This window comes from Macrobrachium nipponense, chromosome 11, assembly GCF_015104395.2.
Source record: "Macrobrachium nipponense isolate FS-2020 chromosome 11, ASM1510439v2, whole genome shotgun sequence".
NCBI classification, from domain to species: domain Eukaryota; kingdom Metazoa; phylum Arthropoda; class Malacostraca; order Decapoda; family Palaemonidae; genus Macrobrachium; species Macrobrachium nipponense.
This window is the reverse complement of record NC_061087.1, coordinates 26,642,490-26,652,546: the sequence shown is the minus strand read 5'-3', so window position 1 is coordinate 26,652,546 and position 10,057 is coordinate 26,642,490.

Sequence of the window (10,057 nt, the reverse complement as noted above, 5' to 3'; positions counted from 1 at the left end):
CGTTTCTAGGATCACACTCTTCTACATGAGGCCCGGAGCTACTTCAGCCTCTAGTTTTTCCAGATTCCTTTTCAGGGATCTTGGGATCGTGCCTAGTGCTCCTATGATTATGGGTACGATTTCCACTGGCATATCCCATATCCTTCTTATTTCTATTTTCAGGTCTTGATACTTATCCATTTTTTCCCTCTCTTTCTCTTCAACTCTGGTATGTCCCATGGTATTGCGACATCAATGAGTGATACTTTCTTCTTGACTTTGTCAATCAACGTCACGTCTGGTCTGTTTGCACGTATCACCTATCCGTTCTGATACCATAGTCCCAGAGGATCTTTGCCTGATCGTTTTCTATCACTCCTTCAGGTTGGTGCTCGTACCACTTATTACTGCAAGGTAGCTGATGTTTCTTGCACAGGCTCCATTGGAGGGCTTTTGCCATTGAATCATGCCTCTTTTTGTACTGGTTCTGTGCAAGTGCCGGGCATTCACTTGCTATGTGGTTTATGGTTTCATTTTTCGTATTGCACTTCCTACATATGGGAGAGATGTTATTTCCGTCTATCATACTTTGAACATATCTGCTTTCTTAGGGCCTGATCTTGGGCCGCCTGTTATCATTCCTTCAGTTTCCTTCTTTAGCTCTCCCTCTGTAGCCATTGCCAATTGTCATCGCTGGCTAGTTCTTTAGTCTGTCTCATGTATTGTCCGTGCATTGGTTTGTTGTGCCAGTCAAAAACCTCTGTTCTTTCTCCTGTCTCTGTGTCTGTATATTTCTGGGTCTTCGTCTACTTTTATTAGTCCTTCTTCCCACGCACTCTTTAGCCACTCGTCTTCACTGGTTTTCAGATATTGCCCCAGTGCTCTGTTTTCGGTGTTGACGCAGTCCTCTATACTTAGTAGTCCTCTCCCTCCTTCCTTTCGTGTTATGTATAGTCTGTCCGTATTTTTCTCTTGGGTGTAGTGCTTTGTGTATTGTCATTTGTTTCCTGGTTTTCTGATCTATGCTGCGGAGTTCTGCCTTCGTCCATTCCACTATTCCTGCGCTGTATCTGATTACTGGCACTGCCCATGTGTTTATGGCTTTTATCATATTTCCGGCGTTGAGTTTTGACTTGAGTATCGCCTTATTATTATTATTATTATTATTATTATTATTATTATTATTATTATTATTATTATTATTATTATTATTATTATTATTATTATTATTTTACGAATGGACATTATAGGTCGTTAGCGTTTGGTAGTGACTATAAAAATGATAAGCTGTGCTAACTTTTTTATTATTCATACAAATATTAGTAAACGTTTGGGGCTTATTCCTTGAAGGAATGGAATTATTATTATTAGCAGTAGTATTATAAAAGTGATTGCTGCCTCAGCTGCGTTAATTTTATAAAGGTTCTTCTCTATTTTTCTAATTATTGTTTTCTCATTGTTGTTTAAACTGGCGAGGAACGCACCGAAGGTTGACATATCTCAATTATGTAATAGTCACAGTCGACTGGATTTTTATTGGTAAAAAATTCCAATCGACTTTGACTATTACACAATAGAGATATGTCAACCTTCGGTGCGTTGCTCACCAGTTTAAGCAACAATGAGAAAACAATAATTAGAAAAATAGCGAAGAAACCTTTATAAAATTAACGCAGCTGAGGCAGCAATCACTTTTAATAAAACATGTTTAAAAGAGGGTTTACTTCCAGGATATTATTATTATTATTATTATTGTTATTATTAATTATTATTATTATTATTATTATTATTATTATTATTATTATTATTATTATTATTATTATTATTATTATTATTAGAGAATCAAATCCACAGTTATGTAAAATGTACATATATTTAATTAAATTTAAATATGTTTAGCTTTTAATTTAAATATATGCGCATTTACATAACTGGATTTCTTTCTCCATTTGAAGACTTATGCTACTATGAGTAATTTATTATTATTATTATTATTATTATTATTATTATTATTATTATTATTATTATTATTATTATTATTATTTATTTTATTATATTATTATTGATTATTATTATGGACAAACTGGGATAGAAGCAATATCGTCAGAGCTCCTTCAGTGGCGTTTGACAACTGACGAAACAATATCAAAATTGTTGTGACGTTTCTCCGTTACAATTTGGTACGTGGCCCGAACCCGAACACAAGCAAAAAAAAAAAAAAAAAAAAAAAAGAAAAAAAAAGAAGCGAACAAGATCTTAAAACTGAGATCTTAGCAAAACCTTCAAAATGTAAATTGCTTGAAATGTAAGAAACTGCTGACCCAGCATGTAAAAAGTAATGCATGTCTGGGAGATTACTAACACCGCAGTAAACATCCCCCGACTTGGCCATTAATTTGAAGTCATGCGTAATTGCTTGCACCCAGGCAAAATTCACTAGACCTAAAGATACAAGGAGACTAATTGGTTTGCTGCAGAAGAGATTAAGTGAAAAATAGAGATGATAACATTTATATTATTATTATTATATAGTGTTATAATATATATATATATATATATACATATATATATATATATATTATATATATATAGTATATATATACCTATATATATATATATATATATATATATATATATATATATAAATTATATATATAAAGTGAAAAATAGAGATGATACATTAAATATATATATATATATATATATATATATTTATATATATATTATATAATAATTATGTATATATAAATATATATATATATATAAGTATATATATATGTATATATATATATATATATATATATATATATATTACATACATACCATATATATATAGAAATATATATATATATTATAATGAAAAATAGAGATAATACATTAATATATATATATATATTAATATACTATATAATATATAATATAATATATATATATATATGATATTATATCTATTAATAGAGAGATACATTATAGATATTATATATATATATATAACATATATATATAACATTCATATATGTATATGTATATATATATACATATATATATATATATATATATATATATATATATATATATATATATATATATATATGTGTGTGTGTGTGTGTGTGTGTGTGTGTGTGTCTGTGTGTGTGTGTGTGTGTGTAGTCATTAAGCTGTATTATCACAACTATTAAACAATTAATAAGATATTTTCTATGCAACTTTTCAAATATTAACTAACAATATTACATTATTATTACTACTGTTATAATTCAGGCAATGAATCCTATTCATATGGAACAAGCCCACCAAAGGGGTTATTGACTTGAAATTCGAGCTTACAGAGAACATGACTTTCATTAAAAAAAAAAGAAAGAAAGAAACAGAAGGTAATGTGAATTACAGAAAGAGGAGATCAGTTAGAAAAAAAAGAGATGAATTAGCAAATTGATAAACGAGCACAAATAAGTAAAATATCAAAATACAAGGAATGCATTGCAACTTCGCTTGATCTTCAACTCCTTTCGTTCCAATTGCACGACATCCTATGGGGGGGGAAAAAAAAGACCAGATCACCAACTCTTCCTTCGTAGGAGAATAACATCAGAAGGCCCCTTTCCATTTCCACCCGTCTGTCAAAGCGGGTTACCTCCACATTTTTGCTTCCTGAAGGACCCACGAATCCTTCTCCCTTGATTGGGTATCCTGGGGGGCCAATTCACGGGCCTCTGTAGGATCTACTTCGGCCGCCCTTTCCTTTTATCCTCCTTGGACGCGAGGAAAGTCAATTCTCTTATTTTGCTCGGTCAGTGGGGTGTGTTGGATTAAGTGGGCCTTATGCCAGCATGGGACCTTGCCCTAAACGTGGGTCAAGGTGTTCAAGGGGGAGTGAGAAGTCCGGTGTGGACCTCGAGATTCTCTAATACACACACACACACACACATATATATATATTATTTATATATATATAATATATATATATATATATATATATATATATATGTTTATAAATATATATATATATACCCTGAAGATGACTTTGGAATAAAAGTTGAGAGTCTTGGTACCTCCTTCTTTCATTTTCACGTGAGGATCTCTTATATGCTTCACTCACGGGGCCATTGTGGAATTGCGAAAAAAAAATACATACACACACACACACACAAACACATACACACACACACACACACACACACACACACACACACACATATATATATATAGACAAATTCTACAAAGGAAAGCGTACACATTAATTTCTACAAACATCAAGAAGTTTTACGACAAGTAAGACCTTCAATTGCAGTTGGATACAAAGTTCTCCCTGTGTCATTTAACTTCTACTTACAGATGATCACTTTACAGTTACGAGGAGCTGCTGTTTGCTTTGGTATTTCTTGACAGAATCCAGTTTAACAAGTTTGCTTCAATTTTCAGCCATCAAATAGAATTGGAATATTTACTGCTATCTTAATTTTTATTCATCCATGTTCACCCACTTGAATAAATCTGATATGAAATCTGATATGAAACACAATGGTAATATTTGCTTTATATCTTGTTCATCCACGTTCACCCACTTGAATTGATCTGATATGAAACACGTTGTTAATATTTGCTTTATATCTTTTTCATCCATGTTCACCCACTTGAATAAATCTGATATGAAGTACAATGCTAATATTTGCTTTATATCTTGCTCATCCACGTTCACCCACTTGAATAGATCTGATATGAAACACGATGCTAATATTTGCTTTATATCTTGTTCATCCATGTTCATCCACTTGAATAAACCTGATATGAAACACAATGCTAATATTTGCTTTATATCTTGTTCATCCATGTTCACCTACTTGAATAAAGCTGATATGAAACACATTGCTAATATTTGCTTTATATCTTGTTCATCCATGTTCACCCACTTGAATAAATATGATATGAAGCACAATGCTATTATTTGCTCTATATCTCATAAAGAGATAAAACTACTTTAACCCTTTGCTTCCAGAGGGACATGGAACTCTTTGTTATTCAATAATTTATGCCCAAAACTTATGGAAACCTGATGTCAATATGCTATCATTAATGAGACCAGTCCTCTATAAAAGTTAACTGCAAGTAATTAAAGGAGCGTGATTTTTAAAAAGTAGCTCGATTAGTAATTAGAGAAATTTTATAATCACTAATAATCACTGCAGCTTTCGTTAACAGCTTTAATTAGGAGTTCCCTTAACAAACACCATTAAAATTCTCATCAAAGGGAGTGTCTTCTTCATCCCATGAATAAAATATTTCTATTTTATAAGTCATTTTGTTTTGACAGCTTCCCTAACAGCTAACAAACAAAGAAATTATTTGTTAGAATCATCAAACAGCAAAGAATAGGTGAACATTACTGCCCATTTTGAATACTCTTTTCTTATTTTTGGTAAGTGCAGAATTGCTCATATACATAACTGTGGATTTTTAGTTATTATTACTGCCCATACGTTGATAAAAATAATATCAAAACTACCACAGGAAACACACTAATAAAAATCATATTATTCCCAAACATTTTGACTTAAATTCCTTTTCCAAAATCAATCGTGATTCCTAGCACTGAGAAATATCCAATTAAACAGACAGATAAAATAGAGCAGAGAATAAATTCACGTTGATCGTTCAAATAGGCGGCACGAAGCGATATATTTCTTTTTTACTCTGACATTTATATAACTTTTCATGATGAAATATTTGATACGTAAAATAAACGAAAAAATATATTGTTTCTGTATTCTCTTAGTTTGAATTCGCCCCCATCCAAGCAGACATGACAGGTGATGTTATATAACCATAATTCATTTAAGCCTACAGGTACAATCCCATTAAAGTACAAATTAGTCTTGAGGTACAGAATTGGTAAACTATAATCTGATTTGATTACATTAATATTTTCTTGAATGAACTGGCAAAAACTAGCAGTTATATGGAAAAGGAAACAGAAATATTTACGTTTACTCGGGGAGCAAGCCTACAAACTAGTTTGCTGTTATTAGTGGGATGAAAAGTTTATGTAAGAGCCTAAAAAGGTCTGAAAAAGGTGTTTTGTGTTGCGTTGAAGATACAGGAATTTTATGATAGGATATTTATGATTTGTCTATTAGAATGAAAATGTAAATAAATAAATAATGTCCATGTTGAGCAGTGGAGAAAAATTATTTATAACAAAATATAGTGTACTTAATTTTCGTTGGCGAAACTAGGCTGTATTTGGCCGTAGATTTGGCACGTTTTAATTTATTGGGTGTACTGAAATTGGTGTATGTTTCTACTCAATTATTTTGTGTTTCCACTTATATATGAGAGTATATGAAGGCGTTCAATTTGTGTTGTTAGTATAAGTTGCACTAAGTATGACTATTGATTACGAAGACCACTTCACGTTAAGTTAGGAATATAATGTTTACAAATTATCCAATGTATGTATCGAAATAAAAAAAAAAGTTATATAAAATACAGATATATTTTGCTTCATGTCGACCATTCAAAGGGTCAATGTGAATTTATTTTCAATTAAGGTTACATTATAAAAAGAGAATTTCTCAAAAGCAAATCTTGGCGTTAAAATGTATACAAATCCGGCACAAGGAGAGGCAGTAACAGTTCAAATGAGAGAGAGAGAGAGAGAGAGAGAGAGAGAGAGAGAGAGAGAGCTTCAGCTCCATCTTAATCTGTGCAATCTTGTTCTTTCTTGATTACAATTGCAAGAGATGTTTAAAGGTGAGTCCTTCGAGACGGGAATAAACGAAGGTAGGGGAAAGAAGAAGCGATAAAGATTCTTCCCGATTAAGGGAATAAATGAGATCGAGTTCGAAACGCAGAGAGAGAGAGAGAGAGAGAGAGAGAGAGAGAGAGAGGTGCTTGATTACATAGTGACACAAAGTGCCAGGGCTGTTGCAGGGGTCGTTAAACATTATGTTGAGAGAGAGAGAGAGAGAGAGAGAGAGAGAGAGAGAGAGAGAGAGAGAGCTAGCATCTCCCTTACAGTTTCATGGGCAGTTAAACATCATGGTTGAGTGAGAGTGAAAGCAATGCCACTTTTTCTGTTGCATGGTAAGTTAAAAGAGAGAGAGAGAGAGAGAGAGAGATAGAGATGAGAGAGAGAGAGAGAGCTAGCATTCTTCCCTTACAGTTTCATGGGCAGTTAAACATCATGGTTGAGTTGAGAGTGAAAGCAATGCCACTTTTTCTGTTGCATGGTAAGTTAAAAAAGAGAGAGAGAGAGAGAGAGAGAGAGAGAGAGAGAGAGAGAGAGAGAGAAATGGAGTCCATCTCCCTTAAAGTTACAGGTACAATGCAATTTCAATAAACTATTGTTGCCCCAAAAATCTAGTTACGACCAGTATTTGTAATCCTCTAAATTAAATTGATTCTCTCTCTCTCTCTCTCTCTCCCCCCCCACCTCTCTCTCTCTCTCTCATTTGTACATACATACACATACACACACACGCACAAACATATGTGTATTTATATATATATATATATATATATATATATATATATATATGTATATGTATATATATATATAATATATATATATATATATATATATAATATATGTATGTATGTATACTTTTACAAAATGAAGGCTGTTGAATAATGTCAAAAAGTATTATTATTGCCACACCACTAATAATAATAATAATAATAATAATAATAATAATAATAATAATAATAATAAATAATAATAATAATAATAATAATGATAATAATAATAATAATAGTATTGTTTACCTACAATCTTAGATATTTGAAACTAGGCACTTTAATCATTACATGAAATAATCTCTAGAAGTAAATCACCATTTCACAACCGGATTCCATAATAAAGATCTTAAGGATTTTCACTGCAACTGACTCTAATGAAATTAACATAATTCCCTGGACTTATTTTTCCTATTGTAGAAAGCAAGTTTGCTCCCCCTCATCCCATACATTACCCAAATGCAAATCACGATCTTGATGTGATGGTAGTTCAGTAAAAAGACTTATCTTAGACGATCCATGGGTCTGGTTGCAAGGAAGAAGTCCATAGCTTTAAACATTAAAATTTAAAAATTTTCTTAAGTGTTACAGCAGATGTTAAACAAGTATATGGCGTTGGTTGAATATTGCATAATTCTGTTTTTGCTAGTTTTTTTTTATGAAATTACTGATGCATAAAAAGTTAACTTCTTATAGTCCATGGTATGGGCGTCTTGAAACTTTATTCATATAAAGAAAATGAGAAAAAATTCCATTCATGAAAAAAACTCTTTAAGTAAAACAAAGTAACAACCTTTTGCATTGTAATGAAGTCAATCAAACTAAATGAGTAAGTTGAACCATCCATCCAAAGAGAAACAAAGCTGACGAGAAAATAATAGGGAAATGAGATCGGAAGTTAAAACCATTTCTTCTGAACTTCTATTGAATAGCATTACTTTGCTAAGCAGCTCTCGCTCTTTCTCTCTCTCTCTCTCTTTATCTCCGGCTGACGACAATTCCCACATTCCCCGGCGTTTCCGCCCCTCGCTCGACACTGTCGAAACAATCCCAAATTGAGTTGGTGTCCCAGTGGTCCCCGGGAGGTTCCTGGATTGAGTCGGCGTTCCAGGGGTCCCCGGGGAGGTTCCTGGATTGAGTTGGCGTTCCAGGGGTCCCCGGGAGGTTCCTGCATTGAGTCGGCGGTCCAGGGGTCTCCTGGAGGTTCCTGGATTGAGTTGGCATTCCAGGGGTCCCCGGGGAAGTTCCTGGATTGAGTTGGCGTTCCAGGGTTCCCCGGGAGGCTCCTGGATTGAGTTGGCGTTCCAGGGTTCCCCGGGAGGTTCCTGGATTGAGTTGGTGTTCCAGTCCAGCGGTCTCCTGGAAGTTCCAGGAACGCTGGAACGGCTGGTCGATTCGCCGAGGAGGAGGGAAGGCTGGGCGAGGCGGCGGCTCAAAGAGAATTAGCAAAGATTCGCAGGAGATAAAAATCGGGGCGCCTTCGTATACGCCCCCGGGCAAAGAATTAGGGTGTTCTAATCTCCTACCAACATCAATGGCTGGAGTTTCTTCTTAAAGTGCGAGTCTTTTTACGGGACGGGTTTGAAGGTTAAGTAAAACCTCCAGGAGGAGGAGGAGGAGGAGACGGTACGAGGGACCTTGCTGAATGGATTCTTTTTCTTCTTCTTCTTCTTCTTCTTCTTCTTCTTCTTCCTCCTCCTCCTCCTCCTCCTCCTCCTCCTCCTTCTTCTTCTTCCTTCCTTTCTTCTTCTCCTCCTCCTCCTGCTCCCCCTCCTTCTCCCCCTCCTTCTTCTTCTTCTTTTTCTTCTTCTTCTTCTTCTTCTTCTTCCTCCTCCTCACCTCCTCCTCCTCCTTTTCTCTCCTCCTCTTCTCCTTCCTCCATTCCTCTTCTTCTTACCTTTTCTTCTCTCCTCTCTCCTCTCCTCCTCCATCCTCCTCCTTCTTCTTCTTCTTCTTCTTCTTCTTCGGAAAATGGTTGAGAATGAGTTTAGTGAGTTGAATGAACATGATCTCGAAGTGTCTGTCGGGTGGAGAGAGAGAGAGAGGAGAGAGAGAGAGAGAGAGAGAGAGAGAGAGAGAGAGAGAGACGTGGTGGCATGATTCAACTTACTAATTTAGCTTGATTGCCTTCACTACAAAGCAAAAAGTTGTTATTTTTTTTACTGAAAATAGTTTATTTTATGAATTGAATTTTTTTTCTAGATTTTTTTTTCTATATAAATAAAGCTTCAAGACGCCAAAACCATCGACTATAAGATTACTTTTTACGAATCAGAAATTTCACAAAAGAAAAGAAAAAAAAATTACGAAAACAGAATTAAATACATTATTCAGCCAATGTCATATATTTGTTTAAAATCTAATGTAGCAATTTAGAAAAATTGTAAATCTTAATTTTTAAAGCTATGGGCTTCTCCCTTTTAAAAACATGCATGGTTCCAATATCTTGATACCAGCATCTTTCTTTTAATCATTGCAAAAACATAAGCCACTTCTTCAGTACTATGGTTGAATCTGGCTTTCACTTCGAATTCATGTTTATTGTATCTAAGTATGAAACTTT